This window comes from Artemia sp. Qi Xiang Cuo, chromosome 6 (genome assembly GCF_049724085.1).
Source record: "Artemia sp. Qi Xiang Cuo chromosome 6, ASM4972408v1, whole genome shotgun sequence".
Classification (NCBI taxonomy): Eukaryota; Metazoa; Arthropoda; class Branchiopoda; order Anostraca; family Artemiidae; genus Artemia; species Artemia sp. Qi Xiang Cuo.
The window spans coordinates 25,911,832-25,935,626 of record NC_142799.1 but is presented as its reverse complement, the minus strand read 5'-3'; positions in this window follow the sequence as shown (position 1 = coordinate 25,935,626).

Below are 23,795 nucleotides of genomic sequence, written 5' to 3'. Positions count from 1 at the left end.
TACATTGTCTTAATTTTTCAAATTTCATTTTGAATTTCTATCGTGAAATGCAAGAGTTGGATTATTTCAGTAGTGACTTGCTGTGCGTTACCTTCTCACAGTTACATTCTCTTGATTTTTCGAAGTTCATTTTGAATTTCTGTCATGAAATGCAAGAGTCGGAAAATTGGGGTCTTAGTACACCAGCTCAGTATTGGGGACCCAGTACACCAGCCTGAACGGTGGAAATTCACTAGCTCAGAATTGGGGTCATAGTCCACCAGCCTGAATGGTGGAAATCCACTAGCTCACTATTGGGGTCTCAGTCCACCAGCCTGAATGGTGGAAATTCACTAGCTCAGAATTAGGGTCATAGTCCACCAGCCTGAATGGTGGAAATTCACTAGCTCAGAATTGGGGTTTTAGTCCACCAGCCTGAATGGTTGAAATTCACATTAGACGAGGTTACGTGTGCACACACACACACAGAGAGACGACTAACACACAGGGACAACACACACACAAAGAGACGACACCTAACCTTTTCCGGCGAGTATGGTTAGGTTAGGTTAGGCTAGATTAAGTTAGGTTAGATTAAGTTAGGTTAGGTTAGGTTAGCCCACGTACGCTTCACTTAGGTTAGCTTAGGTTAGGTGAGAGACAGGCAAAAAGTTAGGTGTATGATTAGGTTAGGTTAGGTTAGATTAAGTTAGGTTAGGTTAAGTTAGGTTAGGCTAGGTTAGCCTACGTACGCGCGCGTACGTAGGCTAAGTTAGGTTAGGTTAGGTTAGCCCACGTACGCTTCACTTAGGTTAGCTTAGGTTAGGTGAGAGACAGGCAAAAAGTTAGGTGTATGATTAGGTTAGGTTAGGTTAGATTAAGTTAGGTTAGGTTAAGTTAGGTTAGGCTAGGTTAGCCTACGTACGCGCGCGTACGTAGGCTAACCTAGCCTAACCTAACTTAACCTAACCTAACTTAATCTAACCTAACCTAACCTAATCATACACCTAACTTTTTGCCTGTCTCTCACCTAACCTAAGCTAACCTAAGTGAAGCGTACGTGGGCTAACCTAACCTAACTTAGCCTAACCTAACTTAATCTAGCCTAACCTAACCTAACCATACTCGCCGGAAAAGGTTAGGTGTCGTCTCTTTGTGTGTGTGTTGTCCCTGTGTGTTAGTCGTCTCTCTGTGTGTATGTGTGCGCAGGTAACCTCGTCTAATGTGAATTTCAACCATTCAGGCTGGTGGACTAAGACCCCAAGTCTGAGCTAGTGAATTTCCACCATTCAGGCTGGTGGACTATGACCCTAATTCTGAGCTAGTGAACTTCCACCATTCAGGCAGGTGGACTGTGACCCCACTATTGAGCTAGTGAATTTCCACCATTCAGGCTGGTGAACTCTGACCCAAATACTTAGCTATTGAATTTCCACCGTTCAGGGTGGTGGACTGGGTCCCCAATACTGAGCTGGTGGACTAAGACCCCAATTTTCCAACTCTTGCATTTCTTGACAGAAATTCAAAATGAACTTCGAAAAATCAAGAGAATGTAACTGTGATAAGGTAAAGCACAGCAAGTCACTACTGAAATATTCCAACTCTTTAATTTCACGATATAAATTCAAAATTAAATTTTAATAATTAAGACAATGTAACTGTGATATTGTAGTTTTCTTGTGTGTGCATAAGTTTTCGTGTGTGTGTGTGTGTAAGTTTTTGTGCGTGTGTGTCAGTTTGTGTGTGTGTGTATGTTTGTGTGCGTGTGTGTAAGTTTTTGTGTGTGAGTATGTTTTCTTGTGTGTGTTTGTAAGTTTTTGTGTGTTTGTGTGTAAGTTTTTGAGTGTGGGTGTAAGTTTTTGTGTGTGTGTGTGTAAGTTTTTGTGTGTGTGTGTTTTTGTGTGTGTGTGTGTGTAAGTTTTTGCGTTTGTGTGTAATTGTTTGTGTGTGTGTGTGTGTTAGTTTTTGTGTGTCTAAGGTCGTGTGTGTGTAAGTTTTGACGTGTGTGTGTAAGTTTTCGTGTGTGTGTGTATAAGTTTTTGTGTGCATGTAAGTTTTTGTGTGCATGTGTAAGTTTTTGTTTGTGTGTGTGTGTGTGTGTGTGTGTGTAAGTTTTTGTGTGTGTGTGTATTTTTTGTCGGGTGTGTGTAATTTTTCGTTTGTGTTTGTTTTATTTTTTTTGTGTGTGTGTGTTTATGTTTTTGTGAGTGTGTGTAAGTTTTTGTGTGTGTGTGTAATTTTTTTTGTGCCTGTTAGTTTTTTTGTTAATGTAAGTTTTTTCGTGTTTTTTTTTTTGTTTTTTAGTGATTTATTTTTTTTTTTGTTATTATCTTTTTCGATATTTTTGTATTTTTTTGTTTGTGTTTTTTATTTTTTGTGTGTTTGTGTGTGTGTAAGTTTTTTTGTGTGTTAGTTTTTTTTTTGTGTGTGTGTGTAAGTTTTTGTTTTTGTTTTTTTGTGTGTTTGTGTGTGAAGTTTTTGTGTGTGTAAGTTTTGGTGTGTGTGTGTAAGTTTTCGTGTGTGTGTGTGGAAGTTTTGTGTGTGTGTGTGTGTGTGTGTTATTTTTTGTGCGTGTGAGTTTTTTGTGTTCATGTGTAAGTTTTTGTGTGTGTGTGTGTGTGTGTGTGTGTAAGTTTTTGTGTGTGTATGTTTCTGCTTGTGTGTGTGTGTTTTCGTGTGTGTGTGTGTGTGTGTGTGTAAGTTTTGTGTGTGTGTAAGTTTTCGTGTGCATTTAAGTTTTTTTCTGCATGTCAGTTTTATTGTGCATGTGTAAGTTTTTGTGTGTGTGTGTGTGTGTAAGTTTGTGTGTGTGTGTGTGTGTCATTTTGTGTTTGTGTGTGTGTGTAAGTTTTGACGTGTGTGTGTAAGTTTTCGTGTGTGTGTGTGTAAGTTTTCGTGTGCATGTGTAAGTTTTTGTGTGTGTGTAAGTTTTGGCGTGTGTGTGTAAGTTTTCGTGTGTGTGTGTGTTAGTTTTGTGTTTGTGTGTGTGTGTAAGTTTTTGTGCGTGTGTGTGTGAGTTTTTTTGTGTTCATGTGTAAGTTTTTTTTGTGTGTGTGTGTGTGTGTGTGTGTGTGTTAGTTTTTGTGTGTGTTTAAGTTTTGGCGTGTGTTTTTTTTTTTTTTTGTGTGTTTGTTTGCGTAATTTTTGTGTGTGTGTGTGTGTGTAAGTTTTTGTGTGCATGTAAGTTTTTGTGTGCATGTAAGTTTTCGCGTGCATGTGTATGTTTTTGTGTGTGTGTGTGTGTGTGAGTTTAAGTTTTTGTTTGTGTATGTTTTTGCGTGTGTGTGTAATTTTTCGTGTTTGTGTGTGTTAGTTTGTGTGTGTGTGTGTGTGTGTGTGTTTTAGTTTTTGTGCTTGTGTGTGTGTGTTTTTTTTTGTGTTCTTGTGTTAGTTTTTGTGTGCGTGTGTGTGTGTGTGTAAGTTTTTGTGTGTGTGTAAGTTTTGGTTTGTGGGTGTGTGTTTTCGTGTTTGTGTGTGTGTGTAAGTTTTGTGTGTGTGTGTGTGTGTGTGTAAATTTTTGTGTGCATGTAAGTTTTTGTGTGCATGTAAGTTTTCGTGTGCATGTGTAAGTTTGTGTGTGTGTGTGTGTGTGTAAGTTTTTGTGTGAGTGTGTGTGTTAGTGTTGGAGTGTGTGTGTTTGTTTGTGTGTGGGTGTGTTAGTGTTCATGTGTGTGTGTGTGTCTGTTTTTGTGTGTGTGTGTATGTTTTTGTGTGTGTGTGTAAGTTTTTGTGTGTGTGTAAGTTTTTGTGTCGTCTAATGTGAATTTCAACCATTCAGGCTGGTGGACTAAGACCCCAATTCTGAGCTAGTGAATTTCCACCATTTGGGCTGGTGGACTAAGACCCTAATTCTGAGCTAGTGAATTTCCACCATTCAGGCTGGTGGACTGAGACCCCAATATTGAGCTAGTGGATTTCCACCATTCTGGCTGGTGGACTAAGACCACACTTCTGAGCTAGTGAATTTCCACCGTTCAGGCTGGTGGACTGGGACCCCAATACTGAGCTGGTGGACTAAGACCCTAATGTTCCAACTCTTGCATTTCATGACAGAAATTCAAAATGAACAAGCCTGAAATAGCAAACTAGTCATCCCAAACTATTGGTTTCAGACAACAAACACCAATGATGGACTAAGAATCCTAGCTCTGAAAAGTTCAAATAGCAAACTACACATCCCAAATCGTAATTTTCTGACAACATACACCTATGAGAGGCTATGAAACCTAGCTAATAAAAGCCGGAAATAGCAAATTAACCATCTCAAATCACAAGTTTCAGACAGCACTCACCTATGAACGGCTAAGAAATCCAGCTTGGAAAAGTCAAAAAATAGCAACCCACACATCCCAAATCATAGGTTTCAGACAACACATACCTATGAAAGACTAAGAAATCTAGCTTAGAAAAGCCCGAAATAGTAATTTACATATCCCAAATCCTAGGTTTCAGACAACACTCACCTAAGAACGGTTAAGAAACCTAGCTCAGAAAAGTCAAAAATAGCAAACTAGTCATCCCAAACTATAGGTTTCAGACAACAAACACCTATGAAAGGCTAAGAAATTCAGCTCAGAAAAGTCAAAAGTAGCAATCCACCCATCCCAAATCATAGGTTTCAGACAACACACACCTAGGAAAGACTAAGAAATCCCACTCAGAAAAGCCCGAAATAGTAATTTAAATATCCCAAATCATAGGTTTCAGACATCATTCACCTATGAAAGACTAAGAACCCTTAGCTCAGAAAAGCCTGAAATAGCGAAACTACTCATCCCAAACTAGAAGTTTCAGACAACAAACGCCTATGACGGACTAAGAAACATAGCTCTGAAAAGTTCAAATAGCAAACTACACATCCCAAATCATAAGTTTCAGACAACACACACCTATGAACGGCTAAGAAATCTAGCTCAGAAAAGACAAAAATAGCAAACCACTCATCCCAATCATAGGTTTCAGTCAACACACACCTAGGAAAGGCTAATAAATCCAGCTCAGAAAAGTCCAAAAAGCAAACTATACCTCCCAAATCATAATTTTCTGAAAGGACACACCTATGAAAGGCTAAGAAATCTAGCTCAGAAATGTCGAAAATAGCAAATTAACCATCCCATATCATAGGTTTCAGACAACACACACCTATGAAAGACTAAGAAATCCAACTCAGAAAAGCCCGAAATAGTAATTTACATATCCCAAATCCTAGGTTTCAGACAACACTCACCTAAGAACGGCTAAGAAACCTAGCTCAGAAAAGTCAAAAATAGCAAACAAGTCATCCCAAACTATAGGTTTCATACAACAAACAGCTATGAAAGGCTAAGAAATTCAGCTCAGAAAAGTCAAAAGTAGCAATCCACCCATCCCAAATCATAGGTTTCAGACAACACACACCTAGGAAAGACTAAGAAATCCCACTCAGAAAAGCCCGAAATAGTAATTTACATATCCCAAATCATAGGTTTCAGACATCATTCACCTATGAAAGACTAAGAAACCTTAGCTCAGAAAAGCCTGAAATATCGAAACTACTCATCCCAAACTAGAAGTTTCAGACAACAAACGCCTATGACGGACTAAGAATCATAGCTCTGAAAAGTTCAAATAGCAAACTAGACATCCCAAATCATAAGTTTCAGACAACACACACCTATGAACGGCTAAGAAATCTAGCTCAGAAAAGACAAAAATAGCAAACCACTCATCCCAATCATAGGTTTCAGTCAACACAAACCTAGGAAAGGCTAATAAATCCAGCTCAGAAAAGTCAAAAATAGCAAACTACGTATCCCAAATCATAGGTTTCAGTCAACACACACCAACGAAAGACTAAGAAACCTAGCTCAGAAAAGTCAAAAATAGTAAACTACTCATCCCAAACTATAGGTTTCAGACAACATTCACCTACGAAATACTAGAAAACCTTAGCTCAGAAAAGCCAGAAATAGCAAACTACAAATCCCAAATCATAATTTTCTGACAACACATACCTATGAAAGGCTAAGAAACCTAGCTCAGAAAAGCCGAAAATAGCAAACTACACATCCCAAATCATAGGTTTCAGACATCACACACCTATGAAAGACTATGAAATCCAACTCAGAGAAGCCCGAAATAGTAATTTACATATCCCAAATCATAAGTTTCAGACAGCATTCACCTACGAAAGACTAAGAAACCTTAGCTCAGAAAAGTCTGAAATAGCCAACTACTCATCCCAAACTCGAAGTTTCAGACAACAAACACCTATGAGTGACTAAGAATCCTAGCTATGAAAAGTCCAAAAAGCAAACTATACCTCCCAAATCATAATTTTCTGAAAGGACACACCTATTAAAGGCTAAGAAATCTAGCTCAGAAAAGTCAAAAATAGCAAATTAACCATCCCAAATCATAGGTTTCAGTCAACACACACCTACGAATGGCTAAGAAATTCTGCTCAGAAAAGTCAAAAAATAGCAATCCACACATCCCAAATCATAGGTTTCAGACACCACACACCTACGAAAGACTAAGAAATCCGGTTATGAAAAGTCAGAAAAGGAAATTACATAGCCCAAATCATAGGTTTCAGACACCACGCACCTATGAATGACTAAGAAATCCAACTCAAAAAAGCCCGAAATAGTAATTTACATATCCCAAATCATAGGTTTCAGACAACACTCACCTATGAACGTCTAAGAAATCTAGCTCAGAAAAGACAAAAATAGCAAACCACTCATCCCAATCATAGGTTTCAGTCAACACACACCTATGAAAGGCTAATAAATCCAGCTCAGAAAAGTCCAAAAAGCAAACTATACATCCCAAATCATAATTTTCTGAAAGGACACACCTATGAAAGGCTAAGAAATCTAGCTCAGAAATGTCGAAAATAGCAAATTAACCATCCCATATCATAGGTTTCAGACATCACACACCTATGAAAGACTAAGAAATCCAACTCAGAAAAGCCCGAAATAGTAATTTACATATCCCAAATCATAAGTTTCAGACACCACACACCTACGAAATACTAAGAAACCTTAGCTCAGAAAAGTCAAAAATAGCAAATTACATATCCCAAATCATAGGTTTCAGACAACACTCACCTATGTGTGTGTGTGTGTTTGTTTGTTTTTTTTTTTTTTTGTGTTTTTCTGTTTGTTTTTGTTTGTGTGTCTGTGTGTGTTTTTGTGTGTGTGTTTGTGTGTGTTTGTTTGTTTTTGTTTGTTTTTTTCTGTGTGTGTGTGTGTGTGTGTGTGTGTGTGTGTGTGTGTGTGTGTGTGTGTGTGTGTGTGTGTGTGTGTGTGTGTGTGTGTGGTGTGTGTGTGTATTATCCCGGCGGGGCTTCTCTGGTCCGGGGGACCTTTGGGGGCCGGGGGAGGGCCTTTGGGGCACAGGGAGGGCCTTTGGGAACAGGGAGGGCCTTTGGGGGCCTGGGGGACATTTGGGGACCGGTGGAGGGCCTTTGGGGCCCCGTTGGTCCTTTGGGAGCTCGATGGGCCTTTGGGGGTCCGGGGGGCCAGTTGGGAGCCTGGGGGACATTTGGGGACCGGTGGAGGGCCTTTGGGAGCTTGGGGGGCCTTTGAGTACCGGGGGCTTCCTTCGGGGTTGGGGTAGGAGGATTAGAACCCTTGGGGGTTGGGTTAGAGGACCTCACAACACTGTTCAAATGAAACTTGTGTATTATAACGACCACACTCAAAACCTCTTCCAAAATCTCTTCAAAAATCTTCTTTTAAAATGTCTCTATCTGTTTCGCCGAAATAGTTCCATAACCTGTCTAAAACGGTTTCGCCCAAATAATCCCTAAACGTAAATTCAGCGTGTTCCTTTGTTATTGGCATCTCTGCGCTAACGCATTTCAAATTAATAAGAAACCTTTTCGCGCGCTAAAACAATTCATCGCTAAGATGTTTCTTGCCTAATTGTTTCCATGGCCTTTGGTTATTAATATCCTTTGGAGTTCGACCAAAAGAGTTGTTCCCGAGGCAAAGACATTAATGATTTGGATCTATTCCTGGAGAAATGTTTCTAGGGCGAAAATTTTTAAAGTCTGACAGATGATGTCATTGATTGATTGATCTGTCAAGAAAGGGGAAATTAATTTGTTGTTTCTAAGGGGAATTATTGATTCACGATAGGTGAATTGAGGTCGACAGCACAGGTGTTCCAAATTCCGGGAAACTCATAACATTGCCTAGAGCAACAACAACAAATATTATTTCTGGACACCATGACATTCACGAACGATCACGCAATCAATTTCTCGGAAATTCACTTCCCCCTCGAGTCCTAGATCAATAACATTGTTCCCGTTAGAATTCAATGCGCATGTGCAACCTTCGTTCCGGAGCTATTACACATAGAAACATAAAATAAATCGACCTTGGAAAAAGAGGTCATTGACCCCATTACGTAATCTTTCTCCCTAGGGAGGCTATGCCCTTATTTGGGGTGCAAAAAAAGTTGCAGGTGGCAGCAGGGGTGTCGTCCCGGAGTCGGACCCCCATCTCTACTCATTTCATGTACGAAATAATTTCTGTTCGTTTTAAGTTTTAATGTCGCTCTTTACTTTCAGTTAAAAAAGCTTGTTTTTTAAAATTTAATTTCTGAACGTTTTTGAATTAATGCAGCTTTGATTTTGGCTCACCGTACATGAATCATTAAAACGAAATTTGCATATTAATTTTTCTTTTTTTGGCTATATGGCTTTCCCGAAATATTGTTCTGACGTAACTTAGAATTAACTTACGTAACGAACTTCTATATTCGTATGTCTTTATTACGTATATTAGGGAGTTCACCCCCTAGTCAATGCCTCACTCTTTACGCTAAATTTCGAGTTTTGTTCGAATCACAAACCCCTGAATCACAAAGGCTAGTTAATTAGAATCACAGTATAAAAATATAGCAATAAGTTTACCACAGATCATTTCTGGTCTTCCTTCTCGGTGTGAACAAACAGCTCTTCCCACTTCTTCTTAGGGTTGCCAACTGGACATGTTTTATATCCAAAGGACATATTTCTATGTGCCGGAACACAATGACGTAATAGGACAAAAAAGGGACATTTTTTTGAAATTTGGGACATAAAAGGGACATATTTTTCAAATTTATGACAAAAAATAGAATATTTCCCTGGTGGATACATATTTTTGTAAAAAAAATTGTCATTTATCACCAAATTAGTGTTAAACTACTTATCTAGCACTTTATTTACTTAATTACTTACTTTCTACTAATTTTTTACGCTTTATACTGTATTTTCTGGAGTTGCTTGCTCTTTCCTGTAGTCAAGTATCTGTAAATACTCTTGAAAGTCTTTACCAGTTTGTATTCTTTCATCTATAAACGACTTTATTTCCCCTTGCTTTTACGCTGCAGTGAAAATAATTGGCAAGCAGGCACCTTTTTCATTAACAATAGCTTCCGGCTTCCAATAGTCAAGCAAAAACATTTAAGTAAAAGTAAGTAAGTATGACGGCAATAAAACCTTAAGGTCCAAACCGGTGGTGCTGATCTCCGTTTCGTGGCCCTTCAGCCAGGAAGTGTTGGGGGCCAGCAATCCTGTGCATTCGCACGCCCTTCCTGCTTACCTTCCCCATATTTCTCCAGCTACCCATTTAGAACTGGTTTGACTCTGGCTGAGCTTACAGAGTCACGCCACTGACATCTGTCCCGAATCAACTAACTGACTACGCCAGGGATTGAACCCGTGCCCCTTGGACATAGAATTCTCAAACCAGCACGCCAATCACTTAGCCAAGACATTTACCAAACCAAGCAAAAACATTTATCTATTTATCAAGTATTACTAACTGAAAATGAAAAGTTAGCAAAAAAAAAAAATTGGATTCTTGACGATCTGAAATCAATTTGATATCAATAGATGTATCAAACTCATTTAGACAATTCCCATTTAGAGCTGGGTTGACTCTGGCTGAGCTTACAGAGTAACGCCTCTGACCCCCGTCCCGAACCAAATAACTGACTACGTCAGGGATCGAACCCGTGCCCCCTGGCCATATAATTCTCAACCCAGCACGCCAACCACTTAGCCAAGACATTTACCAAACCAAGCAAAAACATCTATATTTTTATCAAGTATTACGAACTGAAAATGAAAAGTTGAAAAGAAAAAATTTGTATTCTTGACGATCTGAAATCAATTTGATATCAATAGATGTATCAAAAGAATTAGCTTATTGTGCTGATTCCAAATATATAATATTTATTCAGTTTAGTGTTGTCCATCCAAGGCTAAGGGCATGAGAAAATTTACCAAATTTTCTAAAAAGGTCAAAAACACCCCCTAAAAGTCAAAGGTTCTTAATGGAAATCACTCCATCAGATTCAGCGTATCAGAGAACCCTACTGTCGCGGCTCCAAGCTCCTATCTATAAAAATGTGAAATTTTGTAGTGTTTGGCAGAAGGAGGATCAAGGATTCGTGTTCATTTATTTTTGTTGTTGCTCTCTACAGGTGTGATCGTATCGAATCAATGGTACTAGAATATCGCAAGAGGGCTCGTTCAAACGAAAATTAAAAGCAACTAGCCCCCATCCCACACCCTTTTATCTTTAAAGTCGTCTGGTCAAAATTTTGAGATAGTCATTTTTTTCAGTGTAGTTGAAAGGTACAATAGATATGTCTTTGGAGATGACAAGACCCCTCATAACCACCAGAGAAAGAGCCGCAAGTTATGAAATTTGCCCATTGTTTACATATAGTATTTGTTATAGGGAAGTATACCGATATTTTCTGAGGGGGGAAGGATATCTTCTGTGGATGGATTTCTGCGCGGAGAATTTTCCATTGAGAAGGGAAGTTTCTGGGGGTGAACTTTTCAGGGGAAATTTTACATGGGGATTTGCCAGAATTCGTATACAAAATTTGTGTTACTTGTCTTACTTTCTCGTTGTTGATTCCATTGCATTGTACATATGGAAACACTTTGAGGGAATTGTCAGGGGGAAGTTTTCAGTGGAGTTGGAATTCTCTGGGGATCCTTATGGGGAGGATTTTCCATGGGAGAATTTTTCCATGGTAAAATACCACCATGAGAAATTCTCCATGGGAAATTTCTGGTGGAGAAACTTTCCTGGGGGGGGGGGTTCCATATCTTCTCCAATGACCTTAAAAAGGATCAGAAACTAAATGAAAACAAGTCTTTCTTCAAATAAAAGTATGCTAAGGAGTATTTTTCAGGTAGAATTGTAAGCAAAAAAAAATAATTCTGGAAAGTTTTTGCAGCAGGGATGGAATTGTCCGGGGGCAATTTCCTGGCGGATGATTTTTACATGGGAAGAACTTTATATATAGGAATTGTTCGTAGGGGGATTATCCACAAAGGGGGTGTACTTCCTGGGATTATCTGAAAAACGATTAAAAATAAATTAAAAAAACGAAGTTTTTTCTACCAAAAGTAAAAAGCGACATTAAAACTTAAAACGAACAGAAATTATTCCGTATATGACGGGGGTTACACCCTCCTCAATATCCCCCTCTCTAGGCTAATATACGACCTTTTTTCTATTTTTTTAAGAGCGATTTTTGAAACACAAAGGCCGTCAAAACCTTTTTCTAAAGTTCTTTAAAAAAAATTAGCGTGAAGAGAGGGGTATTGAGGATGGGACAGCTCCCCTAATATACGGAATAATTTCTGTTCGTTTTAAGTTTTAATGTTGCTTCTTACTTTAAGTAGAAAAAAACTAGTTTTTTTTTATTTAATGAATGAAAAAGCGAAAAGGTTACAATTTATTTTTTACTTGTGACCAAGGCACATCGTGTAGAAAGGGTTGTCGTTGAAACTTCGAAAGCAATTCGATTGGAAATTGAAAGTTCTAATGCCCTTTCTAAGGAATCATAAGTGATCGGAGGGAAAACAGCCCCCCCTCGCCCTTCATTTCCCCAAACATGTTCAATCAAAATTTTGAGATTGCCGTTTTGTTCAGCATATTTGAAAGGTCCATTAATTGTGTTTTTGTGGATGATACCACCCCAAAGCTTTCAGGGCAAGGGGTACGACTTATACTAGTTCCCAATTATTAACATTTAAGATTTTTATGGAAGGGATGGTTTTATAAACTTTGGAGGGACTCACTGGATTGAGAATCAGAAGTACTAGCGCCCTTTTTAAGAGTCAGAAGTGGTCAGAAGCAAACCATCCACCCCCTCCACCCACGTCTTCTTTTCCCTAGATACATCCAACAGAAACTTTGAGATAGTCATTTTGATGAAAATGGTCCAAAGAACATATAACAATGCTCTCGGGGTTCCACCCCTGTTTCTTTTCTTTTCAGATAAATGACCCATTTTCTTTTCTGTAATTACATTTGCCTATAAAATAATTTTTAATCCTAAGTTGAATTTTGGTTGCTAAGTTAGATTGTTTCGTAATAAGTAAGCTTTGAACTAAATTCTATTTTGGACTTCCTGGTTTGAGTCATTGAAAGGTAAAGGTAAGAAAAAGTAGAATGGGATTTGAATGGGGATTGAGAGGATTGGCTGGGCCAAGTAAAGGTCCACCCCTATGAAAAGTTGCTGTACAAAATATTATTTTTGAGTAGTCTACTAAGAGACCCCGTATAGGGAGTCTGTAATGGGAATTTATAGATGTGTTTATTGTGACCGTTTGGAAGAATACAAGTAAGATATTTTCTACAAACTGTGTACTAATTTTCCCGGAACCCAGGCAGGGTAGGAGCAGATTTACGAGATACCGTCATTATTATATTGACAGGGGGATTCGTTACCTCCAAGAGGATAGTTAGAAATTAGCGGTAACCCAGGGTGGGTAACCTTGGCTTTAAAGTGGCCATTTGACCGCTTGATCACATTATCATACCCTGGGGAAGGGTATACTGTAAATTGGGTATTACCAAAGGAAATTTCTAGTGTTAACTTCTAATCAATACCGCAACAGGGAAATAGCCGAAATTTCATAGTGGAGAGCGATCCAGGAAGTGGGGGGAGTCTTTAAAATTTGCCACAAAATTATTTAGCAAAAGAGGGCAACCGAACAGTATTAGCACAGATTATCTATTAGGTTTCACCATAGTCTGTGGTTTTAAGTAGTAATGTTATGCCAAGAAGCATCAAAGCTTTTCCTTATAATTTTTTTTATTGGTAAGGAAAAATATTCCCTTTAATTTCCATTTATTTTATTTTCGTTTTAATTTCCATTAATTTTCATTTAATTTTTCCTCGTTTATGCTCTTTTTTGGGCCATAGAAATGTCATAGGAAATTTGATAAAGGATATTTGTTTTTCTTCTAATAAATGGTAGAATAGATGTGATGGTTTCAGGGGTGGATCCAGGATTTTTTTAAGGGGGGGGGGCGCAAAATAGGTTGATCCGATAAACTTCCGTTAGAAGCAAGTTTAATTAAGGCAAACTTGAGTTAATTAGGTTAATTACACTACTTTAGACTACGTTAGGGGGGGGATACCCCCCTCTGGATCCGCCACTGGATGGTTCATCATTATTTTTTTTTCGTCGTGATATTTATTTTCTCAGATTGTAGTTTGTGTGTGACTTGAAAAAGGCTAATTACCTGTTTTAGCGGAATGCCGAGATAAGAGCTAGTTTCGTTTTCAATCAATGTTTTCGTATGAAATGGGCAGACCTTTCCTGAACTTTAAAGAATAAACACCTCTGTTTGAAAATCTTTGCACTTTGTGAATTTAGATAGCGATAAGGGTCTCGATTGAGACCAATTTTAGGACTTGGGTTCTAATTATTGGTTGCTGTGGTTCAAGTTGCCACAATAGCCCAATCCAAGAAAATACCAAACGTATTTGAGCTATTGTAAACGTATTTGAGTTTGAGTTATTGTAGGCTTCTATTTCTACTGATCTTAAGTTTAATATGGCCTTTACTTTTCTTTAAAAAAAAAATTCTTTTTCGTAAAGTTTTCGTAGTATATATATATATATATATATATATATATATATATATATATATATATATATATATATATATATATATATATATATATATATATATATATATATATATATATATATATATATATATATATATATATATATATATATATATATAAATCGGCGCGTATAAACAGCTCCTCTCATTTGATCTGCCATCAGCGGTCCAATTACCCTGGAACACGTATTTTGGCAGAAACGTTCAGAAAACGCCTTTGAAACCAACTCGAGACTTCGAAACCTACTTGTAATCAGAGGCAACGCTGTAGCGTTGCCTATAGTAAAGGCCATACGGCTCCAATGATTTATTATTTATTTATTTTTTCCCCAGAGGCACTTCATATGGAAGGGTTCGTCTTAGAAACTTCAAAAGGGGCTCATTCGATTGGAAATCGAGAGTTCTAGTGCCCTTTTTAATAGTCGAAAGTGACTAGAGGGTACCTAGCCCCCCCCCACGCCTATCAGTCATACACACAAACCCAATCAAAATTTAGAGCTAGCAATTTTGTTCAGCATAGCTGATTTCCACATAGAAAATATATTTTTGACGAGGATACTCCCCCCCATCCCTCAGGGAAAGGGTTTTAACGTATGCCCTGGGGGCATATAAGGTTCTTATAGAAAGCGTTGTCGTAGAAACTTCAAAACAGGCTCATTCGATTAGAAATTAAAGAGCTAGTGCCCTTTTTAATAGTCGAAAGTGATTGGAGTGTAACTTGCCCGCCTACCCCCCCCCCCCATACCCATCATTCCCCAAACACATCCAATACAAATTTTCAGATAGCCATTATGTTCAGCGTAGTTGATTCCCAGATAGAAAATATGTTTTTGAGGAGGACACTCCCCCACAACCCTCAGGGCAAGGGTTTTAAGTTATGCCCTGGGGGCATATAAGGTTTTTTATAGAAGGCGTTGTTGTAGAAAGTTCAAAACAGGCTCATTCGATTGGAAATTAAAGGGCTAGTGCCCTTTTTAATAGGCGAAAGTGATTGGAGGGCAACGAGCCCCCCCCCTCCCACGCCCCACCTTCCCCTAAACATATCCAATCAAATTTTTAGATAGCCGTTTTGTTCTGAGTAGTTGATGTGCAGATAGAAAATATGTTTTTGAGGAAGAGACTCCCCCACAACCCTCAGGACAAGGGTTTTAAGATATGCCCTGGGGGCATATAAGGTTTTTATAGAAGGAGTTGTCGTAAAAACTTCAAAAAAGGCTCATTTGATTGAAATTCAAAGGGTTATTGCCTTTCTTAATAGTCAAAAGTGATTTGAGGCCGAATAGCCCCCCCCCCCAACCCCATCATTTCCCCAAACAGGTCCAATAGAAATTTAGAGATAACCATTTTATTCAACGTATTTGATATCCAAATATAAAATTTGTTTTTGAGGTGAACAGTCCCCCAGAACCTTCAGTGCAAGGGTTTTAAGATATGCCCTGGGGGCATATAAGGTTTTTATAGAAGGCGTTGTCCTAGAAACTTTAAAAAAGGCTCATTCGATTGGAAAGTCAAAGCGCTAATGCCCTTTTAAATATTCGAAAGTGATTAGAGGGCAACTAGCCCCCCCCTCGCGCCCCTCCGTTCCCCAAACAAATCCAATCAAAATTTTGAGATAGCCATTTTGTTCAGTGTAGTAGATTTTCAGATAGAAAACATGTTTTTGAAGTGGACAATCCCCCACAACCCTCAGGGCAAGGGTTTTGAGTTATGCCCTGGGGGCACATAAGGTTTTTATAGAAGGCGTTGTCATAAAAACTTCAAAAAAGGTACATTCAATTGGAAATTCAAAGGGTAAGTGCCCTTTTTAATAGTCTAAAGTGATTGGAGGGCAACTAGCGCCCCCCCCCCGGTACCCCTCATTCCCCCAAACACATCCAATCAAAATTTTGAGACAGCCATTTTTGTTCAGCGTAGTTGATTTCCAGATTGAAAATATATTTTTGAGGAGGACACCCCCACAACCTTCAGGGCAAGGGTTTTAAGTTATGCCCTGGGGGCATTTAAGGTTTTTATAAAAGGTTTTGTTGTAGAAACTTCAAAATAGGCTCGTTCGATTGGAAATTAAAGGGCTAGTGCCCTTTTTAATAGTCGAAAGTGATTGGAGGGAAACTAACTCCCCCACGCCCATCATTTCCCCAAACACATCCAATCAAACTTTTGAGATAGCCATTTTGTTCAGCGTAGTTGATTTCCAGATTGAAAATATATTTTTGAGGAGGACACCCCCACAACCCTCAGGGCAAGTGTTTTAAGTTAGGCCTTGGGGCATATTAGGTTTTTATAGAGGTATTGTCATAGACACGTCAATACAGGCACATTCCATTGTAAGTTCATAGGGCTAGTGTCCCTTTTAACAGTCGAAAGTGATTGGAGGACACCTAGCCCCCCCCCACCACGGCCATCATTCCCCCAAACAAATCCAATCAAAATTTTGAGACAGCCATTTTGTTCAACGTCGTTGATTTCCAGATAGAAAATATGTTTTTGAGGAGGATAATCCGCCACAACCCTCAGGGCAAGGGTTTTAAATTATGCCCCGGGGGCATATAAGGATTTTATAGAAGGCGGTGTCTTAAAAACTTCAAAAAAGGCCCATTCGATTGGAAAGTCCGAGGGCTAGTGCCCTTTGTAATAGTCGAAAGTGATTTGAGGGCAACTAACCCCCCTCTCACGCCCACCTTTTCCCCAAACACATCCAATCAAAATTTTAAGACAGCCATTTTATTAAACGTAGTTTGAAGTTCTGGAAATTAGGTCTTTGAAGATTACAACTCCCCCGAAGCCCTCAGGGCAAGGGTTATAATTTAAGGATTCTCCGAATCCTTCATATTATTTCTTATGGAAGGGATGCTCGTATAAACTCTAGAGAGGGCTCATTTGATTGAAAATTAAAAGTTCTTGTTCGCTTTTTAAGAGTCAAAAGAGATTGAAGGGCAACTAGCCCCTCTCCCTCTTCCAGGCCCTAAATGCATCAGATAAAAATTTTGAGATAGAGATTTTGTTAAAATAGTTCAAAGTTCTGATAACAAAAAACTCTGGTGTCGACACAGCCGACCAGGGCCCAGGGGTAGGCGTTGTAAGTTATGCCCTGGGGCATAACTTATTAAGGGGGGTTTATAACTTATGGGAAGGGGTTTTGTATGGGAAGAACACATAGGAAATCTATTATAATTATCCAATTATAAGGTTAAAATACATACTCTGTGATAGATGCAAAATTGCTTTGGCACACAAAATCCTATTAAGGTAAATTCCAAACAGTCGTGATCCCTTTGTGTCAGCAAGTTAAATGGTCTAAACCCCCTTATTGGAGCTATTTTTTCAATCCATTCATTGCTGTCAATCGCTGTCCACAAGTTATGCAAGCTGTCTATTGTTCATATATAAGGTTTTTATCAAAGAGATAATCGTATATACTTTGAAAAAAGCCTCATTCGAATTAAATTGAAAGTTCTATATCCGTTTTTTAAAGTGACTAATAATCGAACATTAAGCAACCCATCCCATGCCATACAAACTTGAAGCTTCTTGAAATAAAAAACGAACAAAAATTAATTAAAAAAAAACTTTTCGAAAAATAAGTTTTTCAAAGAAAAGTAAAGGCAATTTTAAACGTAAAGTCAGGAGATACAAATACCTGTTAAAATTCAAACTCAAAACGACCAGAAATTACTATTAAAGAATAAATGAAACCTAAAAACGAACGGAAATTAAATAAACAGTCATAGCAAAAAACATACAATAAGTAATAATATAAATGAATAAATAGATCTTAAAGCGAGTAATGCTTAGATTGAATATAAAAATCAAGCTTAAAGCGAAAACAAATATTTTTCTATTAAAGTATAAATGAAACTTAAAACGAACAGAAATTAAATAAACAATCAATGCGAAAAAACATACAATATATATTAATGTAAATTAATAAATAAATCTTAAAACGAGTGAAACTTAAATTGAATATGCAAATCAAGTTTGAATCGAATAAAAATAACTACAAACAAGAGTTTGGGTATCGTCTCACTGCAGAAGCCTAAAACCTACTGCGTCATTGGCGCTTTACTGAAAAAGAATTATTTTACAAATGTTTTCTTTTGTACTTAATATTGAAAATAAATATTAAAATTACAGTGAAATTTTGAACTAATGAGCTTTTAGCAATTAATATCATTATGCATCAAATATTCAATTTAATTTATTAGTTCTTTTCAAGATTGGTCAAGACAAATATAGTTTCACTACAAGGAAAATTTTGATACTGTCATCTTCTTTAACTGTGAAAACCTAAAGCCTTCTGTGTCATTGGTGCTTCACTGAAAACGAATTAGTCGTATTGTTGGGGTTCCACCCCTGTTTCTTTTCCTTTCATATAAATGACCTTTTTTCTTTTTCTTAATTACATTTGCTTATAGTATAATTTCACAAGACAGGTTAAATTCCCGTTACTAAGCGATAGTGGTTTTGCAATAGGTAAGCTTTGAACCAAGTTATTTTTGTACTTCCGGGTTTGGGAGTCATTGAAAAATAAATCTAAGAGGGTGAATTGGGTTTGAATGGGGATGTAGCTGATTGGCTGGGCCAAGCGGAGGTCCACCCATATGAACAGTGCTGTAAAGATTATTATTATTTTTATTTATTTTGTTTTAGTCTGCATTTTGACCCCATTCGGGGATATATATATTTTTGTGGAACTATTGTGACCTTTTGGAAGAATACAAGTAAGGTATTTTCTACAAACTGTGTACTAGTTTCCGTAACCCAGATAGGGTAAGAATAGAGCTACGTGGTACCGTCATTATTATATTGACAGGGAGGTTTGTTACCTCCAAGTAGAGAGTTAAAAAAATTTCTAGCCGTAACCCAAGGCGGGTACATTTGGCTTTAGAAAGTGGCCATTTGACCACTCGATCGCGTTATCATACCCGGGGACAGGGTATACTGTAAATCGGTAGTACCAAACCCGATATTTGCAGAACCGTTGGGGTAAGAGCGGGAATCTCACTAACATTTGGGCCGACAAGGGGTTTTCCCCTTCGAGTAAGTGGCATAGCAACCTTTTTGCGCCATTTTTGCATCAATAAGTGGCGACACCCATAAATACACCCCAATACGTATATTACAAATTTATTATTTCCCAGTTCTTACAGCATTGAAAATGAAAATAAAAATTACAGTGAAAGTCAATTTGATTTTGTTTATACTTTCCATGACTGTTCAAGACTCATATAGTTTTGCCATTTTTTTAACTCTACCATTTTTTGTAACTAATCGTGTTAGTTTGTTATGAAAACATTCTATGGCTTCTAGGCATTTCTATTTGAGCGGAAAACTGCACCTCAAACTTTGTGGAACATGCATTTTCTTGCATGAAACACCAAAGTATAATAAAATGTCAAGTTTCGGAGTGTTCCACCACTCGCAAGCAAGTGCATTGGTATTTTTGAATCCACAAGGTCAATTTAGGGGGTGGAGGGTAGGCTAATTCTCGTAGCAGCCCCATTCTGTCGTGGTATGGTTCACATTTTCAACACCTGGTGTCCGGACTCTCATATAATCTACCAAGCATACAACTACCCCAAATCAGTATCAATAAATAAATGAAACCCAAGACAAAAAAAAATTAAAATAAATTTTAGAATCAAACTAAAAACGAGCCTAGATTAATTTGAGTAGGGTTCAAAACCCCTATGCTTTCTAAAACCCAGAATATAATTTGTACTTTACTGAAAAAAAATTCAAATGAGTTTACTGAAAACAAATGTGCATTGTCAATTTAATATACATATGCTGATATTTATTCCATAAAATCTTAATTAATTTTTGATTTCTTAAAGTTACAAAAGTGAAAGTATTTCAAAGAATTGTTTTCAGTAAAGCGCCAATGACCCAGTAGGTTTTAGGCTTCTGCAGTGAGACGATACCCAAACTCTTGTTTGTTATTTAGTTATTGTTAGTTATTTTTATTCGATTCAAACTTGATTTGCATATTCAATTTAAGTTTCACTCGTTTTAAGATTTATTTATTCATTTAGATTAACGTATATTCTATGCTTGTTCCTATTGATTGTTTATCTAATTTATGTTATTTCTAACTTTCATTTATAATTGAATATAGAAAAATTTGTTTTCGGTTTAAGCTTGATTTTCATATTCAATTTAAGCATTACTATCTTTGAGACGTATTTATTCATTAATATTATTACTTGTTGTATGTTTTTTGCTATGATTGTTTATTTAATTTCTGTTCGGTTTTGGGTTTCATTTATTCTTTAATAGGAATTACTGGTCGTGTTCAGTTTTAATTTGAACAGGTATCTGTTTATGCTGATCTTAAGTTTAAAAATGCCTTTAAATTTATTTTTAAAAAATATTATACAGAAAGTATTTTTTAATTAATTTCTAAGAACATCTAATAATAATATTGCACTACTAATCACCGATTTTCATATATGTTTTGGAATAAATTAATTTAAAATTAATTTCTTCAAAATTTAGTGTTCCAACGCTGAAGCCAAGTTTCGCGTTCAAGAGATATCTGACTTGTCTACCCGTGAAAAGATCTAATGTTGCTTATGTTTCTACGTTCTCTGGAGCACTCGTAGCTCGGTCCGGGTTTTTATAATGGGTGAGATAGGGAAAGATCATACTGCCTATTATATATACAGTGATTAGAATAGATAACTCTTTTGAAAGTACTAAAAAAACTTTAGCGTAAAGAGCAAGGTATTGACTAGGGGGAGAAGCCCCTCATATACGTAATAATTTCTTTCTCTAATAATTCGTAATAATTTCTTTCTTATATTGCCTCTACTTTCAGTTGAAAAAACTAGTTATTTTATTTGATTTCTGATGGTTTTTTAATTAATGCTGGGAAATCCGCCCCCCCCTTCATAGAAATGTCCCTTCTCCCAAGAAAAAATCTCCATGGAAAGATCCTCCCTCGTAACCCCCTTCTCTGACCTCCCCCTCCTCCATTAGAAAAAATCCCTCCTGAAAACGTCTGTATACTTCCCATTAACCAATACTAATACTATATCTAAACAATGGGCAAAGTTAATAACTTAAAGCCCTTCCCCCAAGAACTGTGGGGGATTAAGTCGTCCTCAAAGACATATTTATTAGATTTTCGACTATGCCGAACAAAATGGCTATCTCAAAATTTTGATTGGGTGACTTCGAAAAAAACATGACCTTGGGAGGGGGCCAAGTTGCCCTCCATTTTTTTTTGGTCACTTAAAAAGGGCACTAGAACTTTTAATTTCTGTTCAAATGAGCCCTCTCACAGTATTCTAGGACTACTGGATCGATATGATCACCTCTAGGAGAAAACAAAAAAAAAAAAACAAATAAACATGCATCCTTGATCTTTCTTCTGGCAATAAATACAAAACTCCACGTTTTTGCAGATAGGAGCTTAAAATCTCTACAGTAAGGTTCTCTGATATGTTGAATCTGACGTTGTGATTTTCATTAAAGGTCTATGACATTTAGGGCGTGTTTCCCCCTATTTTCAAAAATAAGGCAAATTTCCTCAGGCGCTTACCTTTTGATGGGTAAGACTAAACTTAATGTAACTTATATATTTGAAATCAGAATAAAAATATGATTGTATTGATGTATCTACTGGTATCAAAACTCCGTTTTTTAGAGTTTTGGTTACTATTGAGCCGGGTCGCTCCTTACTTACAGTTCGTTATCGCGAACTGTTTGATTTCTGCAGCTATTTGTTGCATAAATTGTGAAGCAATAATTTTCGCTCAATTAAGGTTTCAATTAAATAAAAAAGAAAAATGTTTTTGGGATGAAAGTGAAGAGAGACATCAAAACTTAAAACGGACATATTTTTTTTTATATTAGGGGACTTCCCCACTCTTTACAAAGAACTCTTATAACACCTATAATAATACATCTTAGTCCAGTTTTATTCATCCAGTTTTATTCATCAAGTTTTAAGTCATCAGTTTTATTCATCAAGAATTTGGGAGAATAATCAAGCCTTAGCGTAAAGAGCGAGGAGATGAAGCAAGGAGCAGCGTCCCCTAAACACTGTAGTATTTCTGTTAATTCTAAGTTTTAATGTCACTTTTACTTGTATCTATATATTTTTTTTATTTAATGTCTATTAGTTTTTAACAGCATTTTCAAGGTTAACCAAATGCAAGGAAGACTACTGCCGACGTAAGCCCGACTCTTTAAATCATTTTTTTTTCGCAGCAAAACTCTGATGAAAAGAGTTTAAGTAGCGTATTTCCTTTTCAAAATAAAGTATAATTCTGCAGAATAAGTTATCGTGTTCGCAAAGAGGAGGACTGTCGCTCCCTAGCCACTCATACTTAGTAATTATGAGTGCCCAAGGCACTCTTAATTATACACAAACACACACACACACACTCACATATATATATATATATATATATATATATATATATATATATATGCTACTACTATTGCCAACAACTTACTGGAGTATCAAGCCACCTGAGGCCAATACAACTGCGGGCGCTCATCCTCCATCTAAATCTCTTCGAAGCTTTCTTTTTGTGCCCTCTGAAGAAGCTCCCATCTCCTTCAAATATTTTCTTACGACTTCTTCTCAACCCATTTGAAGGACAACCTGCCTTTTGTTGGGCCCTAGATGGATAGTAGAAAAGGACGATCTTTGCCAATCTTTCAACTGCTAAACGTGTCCCTGTATCTCAGTCTTGTTCTCATTATGGCCCGAACAAGTGGGATAGAATCATGTTTTTTTTGTAATTTACTGTTTCAAATACGGTGAGTCATACAGGTACACAAAGCAATCCGTTGAAATTTCCTCCATCATCAGCATAATATTAGTCCAAGAGAGTTCTACTCTCTCTTTCGAGTCAGTGCTCTCCATAGCCTTTGTCGTGTTACTTAGGACAAAGTCCATCAAAATGATCCGAATAAATGAACATAGAACACAACCCTGCTTAATTCCTAACACGAAGCCAGCTTATAATCTCAATTCCTAGCCATAATTTCATAATTAGAGGCAGAGGGATCCTCAAAGTGGCGGGAGCATTAGAGATTTGCCAAAAAATGTTTTACCAAAAAGGAGCAACCTAATAGTTATAGCACATATTATTTATTAGGTTTTACAATACTCTGTGGTCTTAGATAATAATGTTGTGCCATTGAGTGTCAAAACTTTTTTCTTCTTAATAAGGAGAAATACTCCCTTTAACTTTTCTTCTTTTATACTCTTTTTGGGCCATAAAATTGTTCTTCGAAATTTAATATATGACCTTTGTTTTTCTTCTAATAATTTATGGAATAGCCCTATCCAAGAAAATACTAAACGTGTGTTAAGAACTGTTTTTCATGAAATTCTTAGTGAGTTTTCAGGAAATTGAACGAAATTACAAAAAACTGTATTTGTATTATAAGAAGAATATAAAGTAATTCTCTTTGTTATTATTGTTGCAAGTATTCTGCCATGAACTTGCATACTACATAAAACTTCTCATCCGAAAGCATTTTTTTTATAACTCATTAAGTTAATCCTCGCGGTTCTTTTCATTATCTTTCCAGTTTTGGGTTATTTGCAAGTTTGGTATAAAGCTTGGAATGTTTCAGAATTGTGTTAAGATTATTTAAAATTATTTAATCGTTCTAGTTACCAAGTTTATTGTCAGTTGCTAATCAAACTTTTTTTTGTCCAGGGCATGTTTAGAGCGAGATGGAGGGGGTATAGCCCTCATTAAATTCACCAATGTCCTTGCTTGTATAATTTGCTGTAGCTTAATTATTAAGCTTTAATATTTCATAGCAGAAGAACTTTGCAGAAGCAAAAACAAATGATTCCTGTTATGCGCACTTTTAAGGATTTTCTTTGGTACTTCCGTATTATATTTTATAC